General features: G+C 35.5%; 1 long non-coding RNA gene across 1 annotated transcript; it reads left to right on the forward strand.

The window, feature by feature from the left end:
- The first annotated feature begins 13,049 nt into the window (after positions 1-13,049).
- LOC137828495 (uncharacterized) lies at positions 13,050-14,969 on the forward strand. The gene is made up of 4 exons (XR_011083896.1): positions 13,050-13,458; positions 13,538-13,652; positions 13,696-13,757; positions 14,633-14,969. It is a non-coding gene; the product is annotated as an uncharacterized lncRNA (long non-coding RNA).
- The last annotated feature ends 1,006 nt before the right edge of the window (positions 14,970-15,975 follow it).

A 15,975-nucleotide genomic window follows, 5' to 3' on the forward strand; every position in this document is an offset into this window, starting at 1 on the left:
ATGAAGTTTGAAGAATGTGAGTGAAGTTAAATGCAGAAGAGAAGTCTTTTTATAGGCACCCATCTCAGTCCAAACGTGTGCACTGGGCGAGCCCACCCGCCATGCAATTTCCACTATAGTCTGAAACAATTTTACAATCTGAGGTTTAAAAATTAAATCACTTTTTAATTAAATATAATTGTATATTTATTACATAATCACTTTTTTTAATTATTATATATAATAATTTTAAGTTCACTTAATTACTTGTATATTCATCCGAAGCATTTACTGTAAAATAAAATAAATTCTTTATTTAAGCTTGAAGCAGTATTTTCTTGTACCAGCCATTGAATATTATTATATTGTTGGAATATAGCTTAAAAAATAGGTCTTAGGAATATGCTAATTTGTAAAAACATGTACTGCTTATAAATTCGTTATTTAACTACGAAAAAAACCCGTAAGTTTTAGATGATACCATTTCATGATTTTAAAAGTAATTTTAATGTATTCTAAAGAAAGTTTAATCTTGGATTTCACACTGTTTTTTTTTTTACATATAGGAAAAAGTAATTACATCATATATTATAAATTATATACATATAATCCACGTTATTATTATTTTCATCTATATTTTACACTCTTATATTATATATACAACATATTCTTTTTATTTTAATAGTTAAGTAATTTTAAAAGTTATTAAAAAACTTTAAGTACATGAAATACTTTTTAAACAATTATAGTACACATATATAATTATTTAAAAATATGTATTATGTAGGACATATTTGTGTTTTTAGAAACTTATATTTCACGAAAAGATTATTAATATAATTTTAATCAATTTATAAATCCAATATTTGTTATGTCTTAGATTTTCTTATTCCTCAAATGAAATAATATATAGATTTGACTATGTTCACATTTCAAAGTATGTTAACATTATTAGGGTTTTTTATCTGAAAATCACGTCTTAAATTTAAAAGTCGAAGGTTCAATTACGTTGTTTATAATTATTGACCAATTTTCGAGATGTATAATGGAACTATCCTGGTCTTAAAAGAAATTGTAGAAGTACGTTGTGGAAGATAAATCATATAAGGAAAAAAATTGACTTTGAAGATGTTTACACTTAAAACAATTATTTTCCCTTTTGATGTTCAAATTTCAACCTTTTAATTAATTCTTTTACTATAATTATAAATAAAATTCAAGGTCAATATTGAAAATATGTTGGAATATGTTGTCAAGATCGAACGGTACCCAAACGTGGTGGTATCTGATACCAACTGAATTATATAGGGTTAATTGTATTTATTAAAATGTGTATTTAACGGTATTATCCTAAAGTGTTGGGACTCGTCTCGAAGTTTAAAAAGGTAAGTGTATCAGACGGTGTCAGAACCGATCGTTCAAGATAAAATAACAACATAAAGAATACAACAAATAACTATTATTATTAGTAGTTACCACATTAGTACAAAATATTTCATTAACGACAGCTTTTAAAGTCAGTTTGGAAAGAACCATCGTAAAAAACGACACGGTGGCAATTTCGTAATTTTTTTGAAATATTTTTACACTTTTAACGACGGTTCCTGTCTGAAGCGTCTTTAAAAGTGCAGGCACCAAGCTTTAACGACGGTTGCTCCCTAGAACCGTCGTTAAAAGTATGTTTTAAAATTTTCTTCTTCAGATTGCGCTCTTCACTTTCATTCTATTTACGAACTCACTCTCTATTGTGCCTTCCTATAAGCCACCCCAAGCCTCCGCGACCCTAAGCCTTCGTCGCCAACCGCAGCACCGACCGCCCGACCGCGCGACCTCCGCCCTCGACGCGCGACCTCTGCCTGGCGCGACCCCCGCACCAGTCGCAACCCCCGCACCAGTCGCGACCAGCCGAGACCCCCGCGACCAACGCCTGCCGTCGATCCCCGCACCAGCCGCGACAAGCGCCTGCCGCCGACCCGCGCCTACCGCAGACCCCCGCCGATGCATTCCTGTCGCGACCGACTCGTGCCTGCCGCGACGCACACTCTACCATGCCCTAGCGCAACCGCCTTGTTGAGCCTTGCGCGACAGCCTGCCGTGCCTTCCGATCGGGACCGTCGCTCCTTTGGAGGTTAGTGTATTTTTATTTATTATTATCTATATTTTGAAAGTGTTTGTTTTGAGTTAGATATTGATTCTATATATTGAACGAACTGATTCTGAGTCTGAAAGTGTCGACCTTCGGCAATTTTGATTTAATTTTCAATGATTATATAGTGTGTTGAGATATTGAACGCATTGGTTCTGAGTCCGGAGGTATCCGACCTTCGGCAAATTTGATTTATTTTTTAATGGTTATTATATTGTTTTGACATATTGAACGCACTGGTTCTGAGTCCGGAGGTGTCCGACCTTTGGCAATTTTGATTTATTTTTTAATGATTACATATTGAACGTATTGGTTCTGAGTTCACACTGGTTCTTAGTTTAGCAGTTCTATGGATCGGAGTTGGATTAATACACCACGAATAAGTGATACTTACGAAAAAGGGGTGGAAGAATTCATACAATTCGCAAAACATAATGTCGTTAGTTGTAAGAATGGAGTAAGGATAAGGTGTCCTTGTGTCAATTGTTTAAATGGAAGAATATTGAGTGTTTCCGAAATTAGAGAACATCTTTTATGTGATGGATTTTTGAAAAGTTATACAACATGGATGTGCCATGGTGAATTGTTAGACTTGCAAAGTGTGCCCGGAGCTTTGGAGGAAGTTCATTTCTCAATGGATGATAGATTAGAAGACATGATTCGTGATGTGGGAGCAGAATCTTTTGCTAATGCAGTTTTTGAAAATATGTCTAATGATGTAGAGACTCCTTTGTATCCTGGTTCAACTAACTTCACACGATTATCAGCAGTGTTAAGGTTGATGAATTTGAAGGCAATGAATGGATGGACCGACAAAAGTTTTACAGAATTGCTTCAATTGCTTAAGGACATGCTTCCAGAAGGAAATACCTTGCCCAATCGAAATTATGAGGCAAAAATAATAATTTGTCCAATGGGTATGGAGTATAGAAAAATACATTCATGTCCTAACGATTGTATTTTATACAGAAATGAGTATGAAGATTTAAGAAGATGTCCCAGGTGTGGTTTGTCACGTTATAAGGTTAAAGTTGGTCATAATGATGAAATTGATGAATTCACAAAGGAAGGTCCTCCTGATAAGGTTGTTTGGTATCTTTCTATAATTCCAAGGCTTAAGTGTTTGTTTGCAAATGCAGATGACGCTAAAAACCTTAGGTGGCATGCAGATAATAGAAAATATGATGGACTACTTCGTCATCCTGTTGATTCTTTGCAGTGGAAGAATATTGATAAAGAATTTCCTGAATTTGGAAAAGAATCAAGAAACTTAAGACTTGGATTGGCAACTGATGGAATGAATCCCTTTGGAAATTTAAGTAGTAATCATAGTTCATGGCCCGTTTTATTAGTGATTTACAACTTACCTCCTGCTTTGTGTATGAAGCGCAAATACATGATGTTATCTATGATGATCTCTGGTCCAAAACAACCTGGAAATGACATAGATGTTTATCTTAATCCACTGATTGAAGATTTGAAGTTATTGTGGAATGAAGGGGGTTGATGTGTTTGACGCGTTTAAGAATGAATCTTTCCGATTGCATGCGATGTTGTTTTGTACTATCAATGACTTCCCTGCATATGGCAACTTGTCAGGTTATAGTGTGAAAGGCCACAGAGCATGTCCAATATGTCAAGACAAGACATCTTATGAGCAATTGAAACACGGAAGAAAAACCGTGTATCTTGGACATCGTAGATTTCTAAAGAAATATCATCCGTATCGTAGATTGAAAAAAGCTTTTAACGAATACCAAGAACATGACATTTGTCCCACTCCCTTAAGTGGTGTTGAAATTTATGAAAAAATAAAAAATGTTAATGTGACTTTTGGAAAAATGAAGAAGAAGCAAACTGTGAGTGAAATATGGAAGAAGAGATCAATATTTTTTTATCTTCTGTATTGGTGTAAGTTAGATGTCAGAAACTGTCAAGATGTAATGCACGTAGAAAAGAATGTGTGTGACAGTCTAATAGGAACACTTCTGAACATTAAAGGAAAAACAAAGGATGGTGTGAATGCACGTTTGGATTTGATTGAGATGAATACACGAGAGGAATTGGCACCGAGAGAAGTTGGTAAACGTACACACTTGCCTGCAGCGTGTTACACTTTGTCAAAGAAAGAGAAAACAAGTTTTTGTGAATGCTTAAAGGTGTTAAGGTACCACAAGGCTACTCTTCAAATGTGAAGAGTCTTGTATCTATGAATGATTTGAAACTAATTGGCTTAAAGTCACATGATTGTCACGTTCTAATGCAATAATTACTACCGGTGGCTATTCATGGAATCTTGCCAAAAAATGTTAGGCATACAATCACTTGACTATGCTCATTTTCAATTTCATATGTAGTAAAGAGATTGACTCTCAGAAGTTGGATGAACTTGAAGAAGAAATAATTGTTGTCTTGTGTCAACTCGAGATGTTTTTTCCTCCATCTTTTTTTGATATTATGGTACACTTGGTTGTTCATCTTGTAAGAGAAATTAGATTGTGTGAGCCAGTTTATATGCGATGGATGTATCCAGTTGAACGATACATGAAGATTTTGAAGGGATATGTGAAGAACCAATTTCGTCCGGAAGCTTCCATTATTGAAAGATACATTTTAGAAGAATCTATTGAGTTTTGTTCCGAGTACATGTCAAAAGCCAAATGTATAAGAGTTCCTGAAAAAGATTGGCACTCTCGTAGATTCATAAGTAGATCTTCAAAAGGTGTACATGTCATAAGCAAATCTAGAGAAGAGGTTCTGCAAGCACACTTGTATATCTTGAATAACACTGATGAGGTGTTACCATACTTAGATACACACAAAGACATTGTCAAATATAAAAATCCAAGACAATCAGAAAAATAGGTATTAATTGAGCATAACAAAACTTTCATGTCATGGTTTAAGCAACAAATAATGAATGATCCATCAGCATCTGAAACATTAACATGGCTTGCAAATGGTCTCAAATTTGATGTTTTATGTTGTTCTGGCTATGAAGTAAATGGTTGTTTGTTTTACACAAAGTCTCGAGATGATAGGAGTACAGTGCAAAATAGCGGAGTCACCTTAGAGGCAGAGTCTATGCAGTTTTCAACTACAAAGGATCAAAATCCTGTTGTGGGATCAATGCCTTATTATGGTGTCATAGTAGAGATTTGGGAAGTTAATTATACCAAGTTTACTGTACCTGTTTTCAAATGCAAGTGGGTTGACAATAAGACTGGTGTCAAAGTTGATGAATCAGGAATGACTTTCGTTGACTTTCGAAAGATAGGTTATCATGACGAACCATTCATAATGGCACATTAAACTTCCCAAGTTTTCTATATCCAAGATCCTACGTCTGACCACTAGTTTGTTGTGCTACATGGAAAAAAACAACATAATGACCCAGAAGATACAAACAACGACATTTGTGATATTGAATCACTTACAAGAACGACCATAAATAAAGAGTACGAGGATGTTGCTGATGTTGTACATGCAACTCGAAATGATCATGACGAATGAGAATATATTTGTAGGTGCATGTTATTCATGTTTAGTTTTACAATATATAATTTTAATTATATTTCATATTCTTGATGCTTATCATATTCTTGATAACAGGAACATGGCAGATGATAAAGTTTCTCGTTCAAAAACTGGTAGAAGACCTACCAGATTAAAGAATATGTTTAAAAAGATAAATAAAGATGACAAAATATCTTTGTCTATTGATATCCACACTGGTGTGGCCACTGGGCAACATGCAAAGAAATATAGGAGTTATCTCAAAGTTACTGTCTCGTGAAAGGATCTCTATCTTAACTGAGTCCTGGGATCACGTGATTGACCACGAGAAAAACATGATTTGGCAAGATATTTTGGTATGTAATTGTTTTTACTTTGTTCAATCTAAAGTTCTTTTATATTTTGTTCTTGTTTATGAACTAATTCTTTCAAATAATGTAGACGCATTACAAGATCTCGAATGTGGAAACCTTGAAAGCAAAGGTTTTTTCTGATGTGGGTGTCAAATTTCGTCAGTTCAAATCAAAATTGACAACATATTATATATATGGTAAAAGGAATGAAGAAAATCCTTGTACAAAATATGCATCCCTTGATGAAGAAACTTGGCAGCATTTTGTGAAGATTCGGCAAACTGAAAAATGGCAAGTTAATATCACTTTTATATTTGAATATAGTTTATATTAACGTATTATTAAATTTTGAATGTTATGATAGGAGGTTCGGAACAAAGCAAAAGTCAGTCAGGCACATAATGATACCCCACACTTATTGTCCCGTGGTGGTTATAAGTTGTTAGAGCAAAAGATGCTTGAAGAAAATATTAAAGCACGTTCTACTTCCATTGAGGAAATGAATAGTGTAGATTCTTTGAGGCCTCCATCCCCACCACCCCGACATGAGATGTGGAAGGGTGCCCGTATAAACCCATTAGGGACATGGAGTTCTAAGTCTACAGAAGAAACAATTGAACGAATTGTAAGAAATATGTTTTCTATGTGTTATTTTAAATTCAATGTGTTGAAGTTTGACAATTTATTTTCATTTGTTTTAGGATTCTCTTGTTGAGCAATCAACACAGGGGACTTTTAATCAATGTGGTCGCAATGATATTCTTAATGTTGCTCTCGGGCGACCTGAGCACCCTGGACGTGTTCGTTTAGCTGGATATGGGGTTGGGATTCGCTCATACTTTGGACCTTCATCACATAGCAAGGAACAATCGTCCAATCAACCTAGCCAAGAGTATTTACTACAATTACGTGAGCAGTTAAAGGCTGAGGTAACTTAAGAGCTTAAAGAAAGCTTCATGGAGGAGTTTAATGTGCGAATGGAAATGGAGTTCAAAAAGCGGTGGGAGGGTTTAGGACTCTCTCAGCAACCACCTACTATGGTAGAAGATGAATCAGCCTCGCCTCCTATTAAGAAAGTCAGCACTAAAGGGAGTTGTTCGGCGGTTGATCTATCGGGGGATGACTTTGGCTCAACTAGCCAATGCGAGTTATATATTGAGTGTAATTCTTTGACCCGATTCGTTGCCTTGGGTAAGTGTTATGAAGGGGTGATTACACAATGTATCTCTTCCTTCTAATTTCATGAAGGTCACAGTGGAGAAGGTCCTTTATGGTGATCTTTCAGTTCCTGTGCTGACATTAGAGGTCACAATTGTAGCAGAGGCATTACATACTTTCGTTGCCTGGCCTAGACATCTCGTCAGACCTATAGACTCTATGGTATATCTTTGCACTAATACTAATAGAATTATATATTAGATATATTACATTCTAACTAATTTAAGTATTTGTTTGTTTGTAGATGAGTAGCAGGAACCTAAGACAAAATTGACTCTGCGAAAGAAGAAAATATTCTCCATTGATGATCCTTTGGCGGCTTTGGTGGAAGTTGCTACAGAATTAGATACAACTGTCTTAGAGGTTCCATAGGATGCCAATGTTTTTGGAAGGCATAGTAATCTACCATTGTATGTTCACATGTCTGATTTGTTGGACCTTGCAGCCAGAGATCAAGAGATTAACGTAACAATTCTGCAATTATGGATGATGTAAGTTCAAATATTAAAATCTTTATACTTTTGATTCATTAAATATATTAGTACTAACTTATTGAAATTTAGGTATCTTTTTGGATTATGCTTTGATGAGGGGAAACACAATATATATTTTTAGACCCTCAAATCACTCAATCAATTGGAAACTAGAAGTCGGAAACACAAACATACATCACCACTGCCTTAAAGAATGGTGGAAAACACATTTATTTTGCTCCGTACATCCATTAGTAAGTTCTTATTTATTAAATAAGTTTTAATAAATTATTGAAATAAGAGAAACTAATTAACTGATTTGTTATACAGGCGTCATTGGCAACTATTGATCATATCTGTTCAAGATCATACCGCTACATGATTTTGCTCCTTGCATAAAAAACCTCCTACCTATTTTAAAAACATTATAGATAGGTACGACAGTTTCATTTAACATTTATTATTACTTATATATTATATAATGTTATGTATTCTAACATGAAATCTTATTATTTTAGTGCTTACTCTGGATATAATATGTTGTGTGGGAGGAGAACTTCAAACGCACAAAAACTCACTTGGATGTACCTTAAGGTATTTAAAGTATATTTGTTCACTTAATTTAATGTGTTTCACTCATTCATTTAATACATTTATTTTCACATGCAGTCCAACAGGCAACCTGGAAATTATGAGTGCGGTTATTATGTTATGCAGTGGATGTTGACTATTTTGCAAGCTGAAATTAAGAAAGGTTGGGATAAGGTAATATCTCAATACAATAAACACTTTAAAATTTGAGATTTATTATTCATGCACTAATTCAAAAAATTCCAAATGTCACAATTCTTCAACGACCAACACCCGCTAGATTTAGAAGCATTGGTGATGGATTTCCTATGAGCTCTTCTTGGATGTTTGTTGAAGATGGTGCGAAAGCTTAATGGAGGAGATGGACAAGGTCCTCCTAAGAGGTGTGGTGAACTTCAAGGTGCATGAAGAGTGTGAAAATAGGGAGGTTCGACCAGCCCCTTTGAAGGTGGTGAAATGAAGATTAAAACCTAGAAGCTAGGCAAGGAGTAATGTATGGCACTAAATTGGCAGCATAACAATACTCTATTCAATCTTCAAAATACAAGGTGTAGGCTCCTCCTTTTATAGACTAAGGAGGAGCATAATGCAACCCTAATGCTAATCAAAATGAAATGCAAATTACATCATATGGAGCACATCGCCATGTGGAGAATCCTTCTAGAAAGTGACCAAATCTTTAGCAAATATAGGTCAAGTCTCATGGAATCAAGTTTATGCTATTTCCTCCACAACTAATACTAAACTATCCTTAATGGGCCTTCATGTAGCATATACAAGTTGCTTCTTCTCCCATCCATAGCTTGGTCCAAGTCTCACATCCGTAGCTTGGTCATGGACCTAGTAATAGGTCTTAGACGGTCTACCCTTCCTTCTAGACGCTCTCCCTTTAGACGCTCTCCACCTTGTGCTAGACGCTCTTCACTTTGGCCTAGACGCTCTTGGTTTGGCTTTGGATGCTCACGTCTTGGCTCTTGTCTTTTTATATGAGGTTGTGCTTGGCCCTCTTCCATCATCCCCTCCCTCTTGAAAAGGATCTATCCTCAAATCCAACGCTTTTTTCTTCAACTAGGGGAATGAATGTGGCTGGATGGTGTCCATCATCTCCTCCTTCTTGAGAAGATCTATCCTCAGATTTACGGACTTGATCTCGAATAGCAGCCTCTTGTTTCGCCAAAGCTTGTCCTCCTGGATCAAACGTCCATCTATAGAAATCATCAAATAAAGCATAGGTGTTAGTTTGAAAATCAATTTTACTATGTTGCCATTTTTGTTTTTCTTTTGGTTTTGGCAACTTTAGACAATGTTTCTCTTTTGATTGTTGTATGTGTTCTCTAATCATCTTATGCATTTTGAAATGTTAATTTGTGGTTACTTTCTCTTTAGACATAAATCCTATAGGATATGGTAACAACTTAAAAGGAGAAAGATGATTTAGCCCACATATAACCTCAAAAGTAGAAATACAAGTAGTTTTGTGAACTACTTTATGGTGTGTATGCTCATCTCTAGAGTTGTGTTTGTCCTTTATGATTATTCTAGGCATAGAAGAAAGAGCTAGATTTTCAAATGTATTTTGACCATGCCTTTGAGGATGATAAGAATTTAAAGTGTACAATTTAGTTGCAAGTTTTCCAAAGAGAATCTTCAAATCATGGTTTGCGAAATTTGGAGCTCTATCCAACACTATGCTTGAGGATAAACCATGAAGATGTAGCACTTCTCTAGAGAAGAGTTTATCCATGAAAATCGAATCAAAACCTTTTGTTGTCCTAGGAAGCTCTAATATGAAATTTGTGTCTTCCCAAGGATCATTTGCAAAAGGTGAAGGAGCATAGAGTTCTTGAGACATTGCCTTAGCTGTAGTTTGAAAACAAGAATTGTACCTAAGGTAATGTCTTTGAACCTCTTTTCTCATGGGGGACAAAAGTTTTCCTTTTAAAAGCTCTAGAGTTTTATCAACTCTAATTTGGCCCATGAGTTCTCCTTCATGAAGACTTTTTCTCCTATGTGTAAAGATAGTCTCGTTGTTACAACCATTGTTTATGAGAATTTGTACACTTTGCAATGGTTGTCTCAATAAGACATGACAAGTTACTCTAGGCATTACTTCACATAAAAATTTGTTTTTGTAGATGCTTATAGATAACTTGACATTCACTTGGTGATATCCTAGCACATATGAGAAATAATCTACTTCATCTTTATCTATGCAAGCTTCTTTTAAAGACTCTTCTTTTTTGCTTATGCTTGCAAGTGTTCCTTTACAAGAGGTAAGGCTAGGTTGTTCAACAAGAAGCATATTTTCAAAGGTATTTTTAATTTGCTTGTCTTGTTGAATGACCTTGTGGGAAGGAACACTCTTCTCCTACGCCTTTTGTTTCCCAAAGGTTTTCTCTTGCTTTTCTATTTTTAATATGCTTGTAAGGGGTGTTATAAGATATTCCTCATTCTTTCTAGATTCACACCACCCCTCACTTGGCTTTTCTTTTTCTTTCTCTTTAGCTTCCCTTTCGTCTTCCTCTGTTTTCTTTTGTATCTTTCTTTGCTTCTTTTCTTTATGGGAAGCAAACAATTTTTCTACCCTCATTTTCCAATCTAAGCAAGCTTCTACATTTTCTTTTCCATGGAAATGGGATAGGTCTACCCTAGCCTCTCTTGGGCTTTCTTGTTCTCTTCTATCTCTTCTATATCTTCTAGGGGGTGCTTGATAATAATCTTTTATTCTAAGGCTTCCTTCCCCAAAAGAATCATGATCTTTAGAGATAGATGCATGAGAAGGTAATTTTTTTGAAATTTGAGACTTCTCATCCTTTGCTTTAGTCAATTCATTAGTTTTGGTCTCATTCTCCAATTATTTAGATGAAATTGATTGAATATCCTTGGAAAGTTGTTTTAAAAGGGATTTGATGGATTTCACATCACTTTCCATAGACTTTGAAGAATGAGAAGACATGACTAGAGTTTTGTGTCTAGAAATGTTTTACCTTGAGAAAAATGAGGGAAGTTAAAGAAGGTAGTTTAACAGGTAAGAGAGGTGAGTCACAATAGACTACTTAAATACCAAGTCTTGCCTTACACTACAAAAAATTATGTATAAAGTGACAATTTTAATGTGGCGGTTATTAATAACCGCCACAAATTTCTGCTTAATACGACATTTTAGTAACCGCAAAAATTATCCTGCAGAATGTGTCATTTTAAAGTGTCACAAATCTCCTTTGAAATATACACTCTCCGTGTTTTTCTTCCCTTTGTACCTTTTTCTCATTCTCAATTTATTTTTTGGAAACCTCATCAATTTTACTCTTAGGAATCCTCTTCACTCACAAACCCTAATCCTCTTCCTCTCCAAAAACCTCAAACCTTCACTCTTCATTCACGACACCCTCAAACTCTTCACTCTTCTATGTAAACCCTTCCCTTCACTCTTTACTCTTTTCGTGAAACCCTTCACTCTCACCGCAAACACTCTCGCTCACTTTCACAGTCACTATTCTCGCCAAAGCCTCTCTCATGCCCTCTCACTCTCACGCAAACACTCGGTCTCCGCAAACCCTCTCACCGCAAAACCTAACACTCCTTCACAGAAAACCATTGTCGCCGTTTGTTCTGTCCGCCATCGCCGTTGGCAACCAAGTAGAGGATGCTCAAGCCCATGAAGCCCAAGCTCAACAAGGGGCCCAAGCCCAACAAGGGGCCCAAGCCCAACGAATCACTAGGAGCATGGCAAGAGCTTTGGAACAAGAGTATCAAAAGATGGCTCTTCTTATTTCTTTTGTAGAGTAGGGGTGCGGATGTAATAAATAGGTGTGTAAGTAGTAAGGGATGTTAGGGGGAGTGTAGATAGGAGTTAGGAGGTGCCAAACTAGGAAGGAAAGTCACACTTCCTTCATGCACTAGTTGGCGCCGAATTTGAGTCTCATTTGAGGCACATTTGGCTTTGCATTTCAGCACCTTATAGGCTATAAATAAAGGTGCTGCCCTTGTACAATTCAGATTTGGAATTTAGAAGTAGAGAGACTATACTCAAATTTAGAGAGAAATTGTGAGTCTTGAGTCTTCTTCTTCCTTTGCCTTATCTTGTGTGCAATGGTGAGCTTCAAGTGGCGGCAATCCTTCACTTATCTTGGAACAAGGCTCCAAGTGGCGTGAATTGCTTCTCCAAATCTCAACATCCAGCAAGTTTAACTCCATAAGTGTTTCTTCTTTCATTCCTTTCCATTCCATTCGGTAGTTTATCATTTCTTAGTGTTTCCTTTCATTTGCACCGATTAAAATTGTGTTTCCAGCTTTGTTTCCATTGTTCTGTTCGGTACAGTAGCTTAGTATTACTTTTCTGTCCAGCTTTCATTTCTTGTTCCTCATTCCTTGTTGTTTGATTCCATTTGACAATATATGGACTTCCATATGAGCTTTGGTTTGGTGCCAAGTTTTGGTGAGTTCTTGAATTAGAACATTGATCCAATTCTAAGTAAAGTGCCATTTCATGACCAACTCAAGTTGCTCTTAAGAATGTCAAACAATCATGTATTCTTGTTATTGCATTCACATCACTATTCTCGCCAAAGCCTCTCTCATGCCCTCTCACTCTCACGCAAACACTCGGTCTCCGCAAACCCTCTCACCGCAAAACCTAACACTCCTTCACAGAAAACCATTGTCGCCGTTTGTTCTGTCCGCCATCACCGCCGGCTTGAAGGACGCCCTCCGCGCAACGATTTCAAAAGTTCATCATCGCAACAACTACGATTTTGATGATTCTTGGTTTGGTTTCTAAATTGGATTCCCAATTCGTTTATAATTTGATTGTCGTGCACTCTTCCTCCTTTACTGAAATGGTTTGCGGGACATTTGATATTCTCGTATCATTCATTTTTGTGCCAATGATGAAGTCAATAGGCTTGAGGTAGTTAGAGAGGGCGATGATGTTTTTGGTTAACAGAGTTGCAGATCTAACAATTATACTAAATATTTTCAGAACAGTAGGTACAAAATGAAGTCTCAAAGGGTGTATTGACTCGTGAGCAGGGGAGGGAGTCCTCTTTGTGAGCTTGATCTATGGTCTTATCAATTTTAGAGGTTGTGCGATTACGAACGAAGATGGGAAGCAACCTCATGTGGAGACAAATTCTTCAGCAAGAGACAAAGAGCACCTAAAGCTCCTCTTCGACAACCCTAGGTTTGAGCCCATTTTCCACAATAGCTTAAAGATTAAATGAAATCTTAGATTAAAATTATGATTGTAACATGTTTGACAGAATGTCCATCGATACAATTGTGGAGGTTGGTTGCATCACGTTAATACTCTTGAGAATTTCTCATACGAAGAGAAAAAATTGAACAAATAGAAGTGGGACACATGGTTGATTAAAGGTGCAAATCCATTTTACCTGCTTGTATTTCTAACTTGTTACAGGTCACTCAACTTTATCCTTTTATCCTTAAGTCTAACATATTAAGAAGGCTTATTATGTCAAGGTAATAAATAATGAAATGAATGTCGTTCACTTTTTCTGATTTGTACAACCAAAAACATATATTCGAAATGTTCTTGTACTGTTACCTAATCTGATGGAATGTTGAATTTGATTATACTATGTGTTTGTGTTATAGAATCGATTAGGTGGTTATATAAACATGGCTTTGGTTTTTTTGTTGTTTAATTTTGAATAAACCATCAATTTGTATTTGAAGTATCACCCCTCATCTAAATGGTCCTTAAACTAATGAAATTATATAAGTTGTCTCTATAGAGTATTGAATATCCATCAATATTTGATATATTTTACAGAAATTGAGGAACTGGTTTGAAGATTTTTTCAACACATGAGGGACTATGTAGCATGATTTGTAATACTTTAGTGGCTACATGTATGCTTTCATTAGTTTAAGGACAATTTAGCAGAGAGGGTGAGGCTTCATGGACTGAATTGATGGTTTAATTTTAATTTTTTATCCATTCTAAGACTAGTGCTATACAACAACTTCATATAACTAGACTGCCTTGGTTAATTTGGCATTTTCTATTTTGAATTGTGTCTGAAAGTTGGAGTTGAATAAGCCCAAAGGTTAAAGTTGTTTATTGATCTTGTTCTGCCTTGGTAGCTGTTAATTTCAAATGTGCTCTCCAGAAAACTCTTAATTAGTGACACAAAAAATATAGGGTGAATTTTGGGAGAGAGTAGAAGAAATGATGGCTCTCTTCTAGTTACTTTTACATTAAATTTTTAGAAAACTTCATTCATGCTTGTGTTTTACCTTTTTATATTGTTTTCTAACTAAATCTTAAACTTGACAATTCCTCCTTTTTTTCCAATTTAATAGATGTTAATCTCTCTCTCTTCCCTTTTCAGGCAAGAATTATTCACCCTGATAAAAATCCTGGGGATCCTAAGGCTGTAGAAAATTTCCAGGTAAGCAATAAGAAGCTTTGTTTTCTGTTTTGTCGGATTCTCAAAACGAAGATATATTTAATAGAGACCATTATTAACAAAGTTATGCCATCCTTCTTAGTTCTTACTGTTAGACGTTTTACAGTATAAAATATAGAAGTATTTATACATTTTGAATCTCTCCCTCTATTCAGTTTGGTTTATTTTCTCAATATACTTTTCTAAGTCTGGTATCTTTGTATATTTACCAGAAACTTGGTGAGGCTTACTAGGTTTTAAGTGACCCCAGGAAGGGTGAAGCATATGATAAAAATGGAAAGGAGGGATTACCGCAGTAAGTTTATATTATCTTCCATTACTCACAAGTAATTAGCTAATAATTGCTTGCAATTAATTAATGCTCCATCAAATAGTGAACTGTTGTTTTTGCAATTCAAAGATAACTTGTGAAGGTTTTTATCAAAAAGAAGTTTCTGGTATAATTGTCTGTATTCATTGAATTTTCCTTTTCTTGTTACTATATCCAGCTGTTGTCAAATTTAAATCGGAACCGAACATATGTAACTAAATATACTCTACGTGCATGTTGCTGAATCTCTTTAAATATTAATGTGATTCAAGTCTAGACAATGATTTAGAGTTACTGTAAAATGAAGTAAAAGAAACAAGTGAAAAGATAGAGATACAATAGGCACTTAAAGGGGCTTGCTTCCTCACTGTTGAAAACCACATAAATCTTTTTGTGCCCCTTTTACCTCCCCTCCTTCTCTCATGTACTCAACTTATCAGAATTTCACTCTCCAATATTCACAGACCTACCTTTTATGTCCTCTGATATATCATTCCCGCATGATTGAGCACTGAAAGGTGCCTAACATGGTGTTTGTTATGTCACTAATAGTATTTGCCATTGTTGACAACCTCATAGGTTATTTTTCTTTTTGTTGCAAGTTAGAAAGCAAGTCTAACCAAACTTAATGAAACTCATTGAAGATATTTTGTTGTATTTGCTCAAATGTACAAGAAAGGTTTTGAAAAAATATTCTCAATTAATCGAGTGTTGTTTATAGAAAATCTATAATTTGATCAAGTGTTGTTTATAGAAAATCTATAATTTGATCAAGTGTGCTAGTTCTGTGAGTATTTTCCACTACATGTTGAGGTATCAAAATTATAGTGGAGACCTATTATCTTTTTATTTGAAGGATGAGAGAATGAACTTCTCTGTTTTGTATTGCACTAGAATGACAATTATTTAAGAGTACAGTATCTTTATCTCACGATTTCAAGACTAAAATGTGATA

This window comes from Phaseolus vulgaris, chromosome 7, assembly GCF_000499845.2.
Source record: "Phaseolus vulgaris cultivar G19833 chromosome 7, P. vulgaris v2.0, whole genome shotgun sequence".
Lineage (NCBI taxonomy): Eukaryota > Viridiplantae > Streptophyta > Magnoliopsida > Fabales > Fabaceae > Phaseolus > Phaseolus vulgaris.